Genomic DNA, 12,224 nt, shown 5'->3' with positions numbered 1-12,224 from the left:
CAAATGCTGGGCATAGAAGCTACAGGGCATAAATATGCAAAGAAATAAAAAGCTAACCATTTCAAACAATAAGGCTTCTCTCTCACTTACCAACTTCACATTTCCCTGTATGGCCCCGGAAGATGACTGGTTAGCCAGAGACGGGTAAGATTCCTCAAGGGAGGAACAACCTAAGACAGGCACAGTCGCAGGGGGGTCATCAGGTGAGAAATTGGGGATCAACAGAGGTGAGGCTTAGAACCTCACCACCCTGTTCTGAGAGAAATCTTCTGCATACATGGATGTTTTATTGCCCTGGTGTAGCTTGGATTAACACATAGTCTACAGGCACACACCTGATCATCTACATTTGCTCTCTTACAACACTAAACTATGTTTTCTACCTTTATCTTGTATCTACCTATCACTTCAGCACTTTATTAAAAATAATAATAATAAAGAGAGAAATGTGGTATCCACATATAAATCAAGTATAAAAACCAAATGAGTATTCATATTTGAACTGACTGTTTATAGTTCATAATGCATGAGCAAAACCGAAAGTTTCTGTGATGACTGCCCTTGTACTGTTCACTATGTAACTTATTCATTATGTAAGAATTTGTTCTCCATGTAAGAACTTGTTTGTTACGCCTCAGAAGATTGGAGACTGATGAAAATTAGGCTTGGGGTGGATTAACGATTGTGCATTGAGCATTGACTCCCTTATACAGAATTTTATTGTTGTTAACAACCATTTGATCAATAAATATGAGAGAGCATTGAGCATTGACTCCCTTATACAGAATTTTATTGTTGTTAACAACCATTTGATCAATAAATATGAGAGATGCCCTCACACACACACAAAAAAAAGTACAGACTTCCAATGGTAAAATAAATAAGTAACCGGGATGTAATGTATAGCATAAGGAATATAGTCAAGATATTGTAACAGCTTGGTAGGGTGATAGCTGGAACCTAGAATTGTCATGTATATAAATGTTTTATCACTGTGTTGTACACCTGAAACTAATGTAATGTAATACTGTGCATCAACTACCCTTCAATAAAAAATAATTATCTACAAAAAAAAACATTCCCAAAGACATAGTCAGAAAGAGACTTTATTTGCCTTTTTGCATGCATATAAATTCAGTTGGCTTTGCCTTCTTGACTTTTGCTTTAATTAGGGACCTCCTCTTCTTTTTAAATATGGCTAAAACTACATCATAAATTTGCATAACAAGTGCAAGCAACCTGAACTTGATCTCCGAGGATGGTGTCTGTGTACAAGGGCCAGTTGAGCACCCAGCTATAGTTGCGGGATTAATTTACCATGTTCAAAGATGTGTTTTCACCTGAGTGTGTCACACTGAGACAGGGACGATGGGTGTAGTCAGAGTGGGGTGAGGCCCCCTGGAAAAAGCAAGGCAGGATATTTGTAGTCAGAGCAATGTAACTACATGCAAGGAAACCCCCTACCAACACTCTGTGTTAAATATTCAGCTGTAGAGTCATTCTTCAGTGAGATCAGTTAATATTCCCCAGATAAAGAAGAGTAGCACATGTTTTATTATACTAATCATTTATAATCATGTCTAAGGTTCACTTTAGCATGCTAAAAGGCCCAGGCCTATGTGCTGTCCTTCCTCCTTCAGATCTAATGAGGTGATTTTGCAAACTGGGCAACTAATTTAGCAAGTAAGCCCAGGAATAAACAACAGAGTAAAAGGCAAGAAGGATTCCACCTTAAAGATAAGATTGCCTTTTAATACCCAGGAAGTTAAGATGTTAAAAATTCTTAACTTACTCTTTAACAAACAAAACGTCAGCCCACCTTGGGAGCTGAGCAGGTGGCCTTGTTTCATATGTCCCCAGACCAAGATGCTTGGTATCTCAGGGAGAAATCAAGAGCAGGAAGTTACTTGTGTTAATTCTAAATATTCTGGGACCACTTAATAAGTCCACACCCGTAAGCTTTTTTTCATGTTCTTGAAAAATCCTCATCTGTCTATAAAACCCCTAGACAACATACCACCCCGGACTCTCTTGTCCCCTCCTGGGGAGCTCTATTCTCTCACTTTATCTCTAAATAAAAGCCTGTACCTTGCTCTCCTACCTTGAGTGTTTGTGAACAAGAACCCCAGCATCAACACTGCAGAAACTATTTTTATACCTTTGCTGGTTTCAAGGAGCTTTGCTTTGCTTTTCCTTTTAATCCTTAGATCAGTAGTTGGTTGCACAAAAATGTAATTCCTTTGTAGGGAAAACCTGTGAGAAAAAGGAAATGCCTTCCCACCCTACAGATGGAAGTGGGAAAATGACACACTGAGCACTCTGAGATGCTGAAGGCAGGTATCAGGCTTTCGTGATTCACTTGGACACTTGGCAAATAAACGCCTGGAAATGTCTCTCCAACTATTTGTTTTACCTCCTTAAAACTCCCAAATAAACATAATTACAAAGGGTTGAGGACAACAACAAAAAAAATGAAAAATCAGTCACGAATTGATTAATGAAATGTGTTTGTTTTCATATGAGTCAACAATTTATTATTTCCCTACAAACATTCACCCAAACACTCAGTGCCCCAAGAAATAACCCAGCTTATAAGGCTGGCTGTTTACGTTCAACGTTACATTGCATTTTCTCCTCCCCTTCTCCCTCTACTTCCTTTTTCTTTTTCTTCTTCTTACTAGCTTTTGCAGCAGCATATTACTTCATTTGCACCTGAAAATTTTCTTGACTTAAGTGGAATGAGAGTTCTGCGGCCGACTTGCGGAGAGAAGCCTCTAAACCATTGCATCACATAGTGTGCATCTCCCCCAAGCAATCCCATTAAGGGAATATTAGCTTCTTCTAATTTGGAACTCAGTCCTTTATGTACAAATAAAAGTGAAAAAGTTAATAAATATCTATTTTAAGAATGTACTGTGAAGCAAATCACAGGTGCTGCAAAGGCACCTTTCATAAAACAATACCTGTTTCCCTTCAGCAATGCAGTTCTAGCTCCCCCGCTGATTCATTGAAACAGATCTTAAGGAAACAGATCATAAGGAAACAGCCTTTACAGCCTGTTCTTCCCTCACTGGCTCCGAGCAATGCCCTGGCTTCCTGCCAGGGTGAGGTGCTCCTTCCCTCACAGAATGAGGCACACTTACCTCCTCACAGCACACTTTTCCCCCAGGAGGCAGGGCTGATGACTTACAGCCTTAATAAGTTCTTACATTTATCTGAACCACTTCACACTCTGAAGGGCCTCCTTTGTCACGTCTTTGAAGAGGCAAAACCACCCTCCAAGGCCACATCTTCTTGCTTCAGTTAAGACGTAAGAGGCTTCTTGACTTACGATCACAAAGATATATTGGGAGACCTGGAGCTATCAGGACCCAGAATCCAGGACTTCTTATCCTTAATACTGTTCCCCAAAATATGCAGCTATGTATTCTAACCTATTTATCTATTCCTTCAGATTAGTACTCAGTCTTTAAAAGTCATTCCTAATGGAAAAGATAGACACAACTGGATGGGTTTCTTGGGTATTAGAAACAAGGCTTTGATCCAAAAATAAGGAACATTTTGACATTTTGCCTTCCTTGACCATTTTGTCTTTCCCCTTGAGATCTTGTAAAACTAGACACACTTATTAATACAATTAATAAATTTATTATGCACCCAGTGTCTGCTATGTGCAAGATGCTGCAGAACATGGTTCCTGCAACCCCTGAGGCAGCTCCTGGGCAGAGAAGGGACAGAGGGCATCCCAGGAAGACTCGGCACTCACTGTGGCTGTAATGAAGGGTGGGCTCAGGGTCAGAAGCATCCTGTCACTCAGACTCACATGGGAGGCAGGGTGTGCATGCTAAGGGGCCTGCAGCAAAGAGGCCTGGGAGTCAGGCTCCTGCCCGGGGGTGGCTGGTCTTATGAAAGGGAAGGGAGCTGTATTTGCAGAGCCCCTGGTGTGAGAAGGCCTCTGTCAACTCCACACGCCCTGACCCTTCCCCATGGTCCTTCCAGGGCTCCTGTTCTACTGATCCATGCCCCCAACTTCTATTACTTTGTGCTGGCACTTTTTGGAGTGCCCGAAGACTATGAGGTCTCTGAAAGCCACAGCTGTTCAGACCCAACCTTCATATCTCTGGGGAAAATAGTATTTATTCATTAGTCTATTTCTCCCACTTTCTAAGAAAAAGTAAAAAGAAGAAACAAGCTCCAGTATAACCTAGGTAGTACACATTGCCTTATAATATTGAATACTCTAATTATTATGGGAAAAAATAGACTTTTTGTGCAGAAAAATAGAAGTAATAATAAATACCTGTTGCCTCCCACCCTCCCTATGACTCAGACATGATTGTTTGGGAGGGTGGGGTGAATCAGGACTCATCCTGAGGGGGAAAGACAGCTGAGAAGCTGGCGAGGACGGGAGGATTCAGAACAGCTGTCTTCCTAGTAATCAACATGACATATTTGATTGCCATTTCAAGAAAACAGTGTGTCAGCCACAGCATCTCACTATTTATTTTTGGTGGTTTTATTTTTTGAAAGCATGAACCAGAATCAGCACATAGAATAAGACATAAATACTGCTGGTCAGTTCTCCTTTTAAAATGGTCTGCCTGTTGTTCTTGATAATTTTCTGAATATGGACATAAAAATCCATAGAGCTCAAGTAATGGCAAACATTTTTAAACCAGTCAGTAATTCAAGGCAGTCTCTAAAAACCTGATATTAAAAACTGACAATAAAGTAACTTTACTAAATCTTGAATTAAGGAATCTTTAAAATTATATATACCATGTTTTGAGCAGATGCTCATATATCATTGTGGGGAAGTTGGGGCTCCTATGGCCAGGATCCTCACTGAACTTAAACCGCCTGATGATGTAACTGGCCTGTTGCTAGGCTACCGCTTCCACACCTTCAGGCAATAAGCTATTACTGTGCTATATAGAGAGCTCGGCCCAGTGCTCTGGGCGGAGGTAGAGATGCTAGTGCTCGATCTACCACCAGGAGAACAAGCCGGGTAATAAACCCTTTCACCCCAAAGAAAAATTCTACTGTCATTTCTTTGGTCACTCTGAATTCATAGCAAACTTGCCCAGGGCTGAAACCCATTGGCAAGACAATTGGCATAGTTGGCAGGGTTCATTACTGTCCAAGGAAAAAGATAGGCTGCCCTTTTGGGAGGGGTGCTTCAGTAGGCTGCCCCTATGAATGGGGAGACAGTGGATTGTCCCCCAATGGGTATGTAGTCTGAGGTGGCCTGCCTCCTAGAGGGCTGGGCCCCACCCCAGGACTGGAGGCAAGTAGAGGTGATACCTGAGGTAGTAGGGGTGGCCCTTGTTATAGTAAGCAGGTCTTTTGAGAGACAGAGTGCCCATGAGGCAGTGGGGACTGTGGATTGGCTGCTTCTCTCAGTATTAAAAAAAAGTCTACAGAAGAGGACACTGTGGATAAAATGAGAGTTCCTGTGGCCAGGATTCTCACCTGGTTGTGGTTGACTAGCTCACTGCACACCTGTGGGCAATACATGGCTATTCACTCTATACAAAGAGCTCCACCCAGTGCTCTGGGAGCTACACGGTGGCAGGGCTGCAAGCCTGCAGGAGAGCAGAGGCTGGAGTGGTGGCAGTGCCAAAGACAGAGGCCCAGAGGATGGCTGTGTGGGACGACTGTGCAGAGAAGCCCAGAGGACAGCTGTGTGGACAGAGGAGCCCAGAGGCAGAGACTGGCTTGCTGCATAGTCACTCTGAGTGGATAGAATTCTAGTGACTGACCTGCCACCTGGAAATAAAGTTGGGTATAACCCTTTCACCCCAAAGAGCATTCTGCTGTCATTTTTCTTTGGTCACATTGAATCCATAGCAAACTTGTGTGGGGCTGAACCCATTGGCAAGATAATTGGTGAAAGTCAGCAGGGTTCACTGTTGACTAAGGTAAAAGACAGGCTGCCCTTATGGGAGGGGTGCTTCAGTGGGCTGCCCCTGTGAATGGGGAGACAGTGGATCGTTCCCCAGTGGGTATGTGGTCTGAGGTGGCTTGCCTCCCAGAGGACTGGGCCCCACCCCAGGACTGGAGGCAAGAGGAGGCAACACCTGAGGCAGTAGGGGTGGCTCTTGGTATAGTAAGCAGATCCTTTGAGAAGCAGAGTGCCCGGGAGGCAGTGGGGACTGTGGGTTGGCTGCTTCTCACAGTCTTAAAAATGTGTACAGAGGAGACCCAAGAAATGGTGGTGCAAGAACGTGAGCTGCAAACCTCTGTGGATTCCCTGAGGAAGGAGATGATATTGATATGGGAGGAGGCAGCACGAGTGTGCTGGCAGCAAGGTGCCATTGGAGACGAGACGGCAGTGCTGCCAGGTGTTCTGAAGAAGGAAGAGGCCATCAAGGAAAAAGACAAGCTCCAGAGGGAAGAACAGGCAGAGGTGGCACGAGAACGTCAGCTGGGAGGCATTGAGCTGAAGGTAAGTCTGAAGACTTAGCTGGCATTGTTGCGAGGCCCTGTAGCAGAGGAGGCACTCTGGGGAGTGGAGAGAAAGATGCCATCAGCCTCAGAAATGGAGGAGCTGGGGAAGGATGAAAGGGTGGTGCCAGAGGCACTGGCACCTCCTGTATTAAAAGCACGCCCAGTGGTTGTAAAGAAAATAAAGACCCAGCAGCTGAAAGTTCCCCAAGGAGAGGAGCAGCCCCCTCCCAGGTTGTGGAGCACTCTGTGGTCCGCCCCTATACTCAGGATGAGCTGGTGGCTGTGAGACTTAGGGGTGGATGGAATTGTTCTGTCTGGATCAGAGATGGGAGACCTGGCTTCCCTGATAGTTCATCCTGCCTTGAGGCAGCGATTAGAAAGTGCACATCAGACCCAGGAAATCATTCTCTCCTCGATTGGCTTATGGCTGCACTTCGTGCTGTGTGGCCCAATCCGGGTGATCTACCATCCTCTCCTGTTAGATGGCAGATATATGCTGAGCTCCAACAGGTGTTACAAGAGCTAGGCATGAAAAATCCCATTTGTAATCTAGAGAACCATGGCCTAGATGAGGAGCCTTTCACTACAGGGGTGAGAAATATTGTGCTTCAAATAGCTCCTACATCCCTCTTTGGGTCTCTAGTGTCCATTCTTGCCCTTCACTTAGGGCTGCCCATGAGCGAGGTTACATGCACAGTAGCAGACTTAGGATAGGCTGAAGCAATGAGAACATGGAAAGAAATGAGGTCTGCTACTCACAAGAAGAATTTAAAGGGCCCCATGAAGGATACGAGGACCCAGATGTGGGTTGATTTAATATGGGCAGGAGCAGATGGAAAGAAATTAGATGGAAAGTCAAATAGGATCCTACTGGAGCTATGATAACAACTGAAACCAAAGCAGCAGGGGTAAGAGACAGAGCCATGAGTCCAAGTCTGTGTATTTGCAAGACTTCCTGCTGGAGAGTGAGCCAACCTCACTTGAGCACACACAGGAAAATGATTGGGGAACATGGTTCAACTGAGGGGAAGGTCGAGGTACCTGGATGGGACCTGAGGGCATATGTTGAAATAGCTATCCACTGGTCCCCAGTGAACTTACAATGTGTCTTGGCTCTAGTGGACACAGGGGCTGAATGTTCACTGATTCACAGTAACCCTGAGTGGTTCCCTGGGACCCCCACTATCATAGATGGACACAGGGGAAAGGCTATCATAGGGAAACAAGCCCAAACCCCTTTGGGAATAGGGCATATACCCCCAAAAGACTGTGTATATATCACCTATCCTTGAGTGTATTTTGGGGATTGACATCCTGCAGGGTCTATGGTTGCAGACCACTGCAGGTGAGTTCAGACTGAGAGTACATGTGGTGAAGGCAGTTCTGAGGGGACATGCTAGGCACCCACCCATAGCTTTGCCTGTGCCTTTGTGGGTGACTAATACCAAACTGCCTGGAGGGCATCAAGAGATTGGAGAAACTCTCCAGGAACTGGAAAAGGGGGGTACTATAAAGCCCACCTATAGTTCTTTCAACTCCCCAGTATGGCCAGTAAAAAACCAGATGGCTCCTGGTGTAAGGCTGTGGATTACAGAGAACTGAATAAAGTCATACCCCCTATGTATGCTTCTGTCCTCTCTACCTGATGGATACCCTCAGCCACAAACTAGGAACATACCATTATGTGTTAGATCTTGCTAATGCCTTCTTTTCAATTGACATTGAGCAGGAAAATCAGAAACAGTTTGCCTTCATGTGGGAAGGATGGCAATGGACTTTCACCGTCCTTCCATGGGGACACCTCCACAGCCCCACCATCTGTCACGGAATTGTAGCCCAGGACTTGGCTACATGGGAGAAACCACTAATGGTGCAGCTGTACCATTATATTGATGATGTCATGCCCACATCCAAGTCTCTTTCAGATCTAGAAGGTGCAGCACCTAGACTGCTGCATCATCTACAGGAGAAAGGATGGGCTGTGAACAGTACCAAGGTTCAGGGACCTGGTTTGTCTGTCAAATTCTTGGGGGTCGTCTGGTCGGGTAAGACCAAAGTTATACCAGAAGCAGTTATAGATAAAGTCCAGGGATTTCCCTACAACTGCAGCATTGCTATAGGAGCCTCTGGGTCCTCTAGGCTACTGGACAGTGTTTATCCCACACTTGGCACAAATTCTGAAGCCCTTATACCAGTTGGTACAAAAGGGCATCACATGGGACTGGGATAAAACATGTGCATCTGCCTTTACTACAGCAAAATGGGAAGTCAAGGCCATGCAGGCCTTGAGTGTGATAGGCCCATCAAGGCCCCGTGAGCTGGATGTTCATGTGACTGAAGCCGGTCTCTGGCACCGGCTTGAACAATCTCACCAACCTATTGGATTCTGATCACAATTCTGGAAAGAGGCAGAGGTATGATACAATTTGATCGAAAAACAATTGGCTGCTATATATCACACCTTGCTGGCTATAGAAACTGTCACTGGAATGGCCCCAATAAAGATAATAACCACCTATATCCCATCTTGGAATGGGTAAGAGACTGGACCCAAAGCCATGGAGTGGTGTGGTACAAACGCCCACACTGGCCAAGTGGGGTCCTTACTTACAGCAGGGTAGTGCCCTCTCTAGTAGCCCCTTGAGTGAAGAACTCCATCTTTTGTTGGGGCTGGTGACATATACTAGTGAAAAGCAGGAAGAACTTGCTTTTGAACCATTAGTAGCAGAGAGTCCCTGTTGGGAGGGAAGAGCCCCTATACCTGAAGATGCATGGTACACAGACAGCTCCAGCCTTGGGCAGCCCCCACAATGGAGGGCCACAGCTTTCCATCCTAAGACTGAGACAATATGGATAGAAGATGGTGAGGGGAAGAGCAGCCAATGGGCAGAGTTGTGGGCCGTCTGGTTAGTGATCACCCAGGAGCCCTCTGCTATAATTGTCTGCATTGACATCTGGACCATCTATCAGGGCTTGACCCTGTGGCTACCAACCTGGTACCATGCCAACTGGCTGGTTGGTCACTGACCCCTTTGAGGGCAAAAACTGTGGCAAGACTTATGGGCCTGTGGTCAGATTAAAATAATTACAGGATACCATGTGACAGGTCATTTGCCACTGACATGCCCAGGAAATGATGAAGCAGATAAATTGGCCCAGATACATTGGTTAGAAGGAAAGCCTGCCTCTGATGTGGCCCAATGGTTATATCAGCATTTGTTGCATGTAGGGCAAAAGACAATGTGGGCCTGTCAGTGGGGCTTGCCTTTGACCTTTGAAAAAGTTAGTAGAGCCTGGCAGAATGTGTCGTATGCTCTAAAAGAGACTTACACCAAGTTCCACAGCAACATGGGACAAGAACTAAGGGGCCTGTACCCCTCGTCAGGTGGCAGATAGACTATATTGAGCCTCTACCTGTGTCAGAAGGATATTGGTATGTCACGACTTGTGTGGACACAGCTACTAGACTTCTGGTTGCTTTTCCTACCTATTGTGCAGACCAGCAGATGACTAAAAGAGGCCTGGAGCATCTCTTTGCTGCCTATGGCCAACCACAGGTAATTGAGAGTGATCAGGGCACCCATTTTACTAGACATACACTGCAAGAATGGGTGTGACAGCTGGGAATCAAATGGAAGTTTCAAGTGCCATACAGTCCTACCATAGCAGGCATGATAGAGAGGCACAACGGCTTGTTAAAATCCAGACTAAAGTCAGATACCAATAGTCTGCAAGGTTGGCCAGTCTGCTTATGGACCATGCTATGGCGTTTGAACCAGAAACCCCAAAAGGGAGCCCTTTTTAGACATGTTAGCAAATATGGCTGCCTCTCCTATACAACTGCAAGTACAAATCAAGGAAGAATCACTGAAACTGAGGTTCAGCTAGCAGAATAATATCTTGCTGCCAGCACCAACTGCACTGAACACTAGGGACTCCATTGAGTGGACATGGCCTTGGACCTTTCAACACATGAACCAACAATGACTGGCCCTCCTGGCACCTTAGGGACAAGACCTGGAAGCTGGCCTCCTGTGTATTCCTGGAATAACAGTAGAGTGGCCCCCAAAGGTCACAGTAGTATATCCTGAATAGCCAGAACACAGGAGCATCTTACTGGGGAGTTTTGTTTTATCATTATGGCCAGTGCATGCACCTCCAGTAGCACTATATATAGACCCTTCAGTAACCCCCATGGGGAGAGGAGTAAAAGTATGGTATCCTAGACCTGGAAGGGACCCCCTTCCTGCTACAGTCCTATCACAGGACCACTCTCTTGCATGCATCCTACCTGATGGACAAGATTTGCCTATGTTGGTGTCATTAAAACATATGTCTTACTGTCCCTAAGGTCTTTGTGGATTGGGAACCTCCTCTGATTTGAGGATTCTTACAATTTTTGTTCAAAATCTTGGATCTTAATTTTTGTTATTATCTCTAAGTTGTTGTTCATTCTTGGCTCTAAGGTCTTTGTGGGTTGGGAACCTCCTCTGGCTTGAGGATTATTATAATTTTTTGTTACCTGTATCAAAATTGTGTTGTATCTTAATTTTTGTTATTATCTCTAAGTTGTTGTTATCCTCTGTTGCTGTTGTGGAATCTGGTTACAGTGCTCCAGTTTCTTACACAGGGACCATTGCAGAAGACTGAGAGCATGCAGATTGTAAGGCAAAATCCTGGAGGGGTGGAGTTTGGGGAAGTTGGGGCTCCTATGGCCAGGATCCTCACTGAACTTAAACCACTTGATGATGTAACTGGCCTGTTGCTAGGCTACTGCTTCCACACCCATATGCAATAAGCTATTACTGCACACTATAAAGAGCTCGGCCCAGTGCTCTGGATGGAACAGGGACACTAGTGCTGGACCTACAGCCAGGAGAATGAGCTGGGTAATAAACCCTTTCACCCCAAGAATGTTCTACTGTCATTTCTTTGGTCACAATGAATCCATAGCGAACTTGGCCCAGGGCTGAAACCCAAGACAATCATGAATGCCCTGAATTTAGGATTAGGGAGGTATCTACTTGTAACACTCTAGTCAACCTAAAATATGTGAATTCACAAGCCCACTTGGGTCAACTTTTAAAATTAATTATATTTTAGTGTCTCCATGACTGCCTTGAGAGCCCAGTATGTCACTGGTTTTTACCATTTAGGAAAAACAAGGCAGATCGCATGCATACATGACTTCTCTTAGTGAAGTGGATTCCTCATCAGCCCTCTGCTTACCCCAGTGCCCACTTATGTCTGCATTCTCTAGGCCAAGGACACTGGGCACAACTCCTGGAGTTTTAATAATATTTCAATTAAGAATAGGAGTCAAGGCCTAACTCACTAAAATAATTTCAAGCTATTATTGAAAAAACTGGCTTAAGATGCAAAGAATTCATCAAATTGTCTTTAGTATTTCCAAAGGTGTTTGGTGCTGAGGAAATAATAAATGATGTAAAGTAATATGTTTTACAAAATCACAATGAGCTGCCACTCACCCTCATTAGTATGACTATCAAAACAACAAAAAAACATGTGTTGGGGAGGATGTGGAGAAACCAGAACACCTGTGCACTGTAGGTGAGACTGTAAAACAGTGCTGCCACTGTGGAAAACAGCATGGTGGCCCCTCACAAATTAAACATAGTGAGACAGGGCAGAGACATGGGACAAGCATCATGATTAATTTTCCTAAAAATGCTATAAATGGCATAAGAACAGGGGGGGATTCCATCTTAAGGCCAAGATTCCATTTCAAAAAACAGAGAGTTGAGAAGTAAGAT

The sequence above is a fragment of the Manis pentadactyla genome, chromosome 18 (assembly GCF_030020395.1).
Source record: "Manis pentadactyla isolate mManPen7 chromosome 18, mManPen7.hap1, whole genome shotgun sequence".
In the NCBI taxonomy this organism is placed as follows: domain Eukaryota; kingdom Metazoa; phylum Chordata; class Mammalia; order Pholidota; family Manidae; genus Manis; species Manis pentadactyla.
This window is presented reverse-complemented; position numbering follows the sequence as displayed.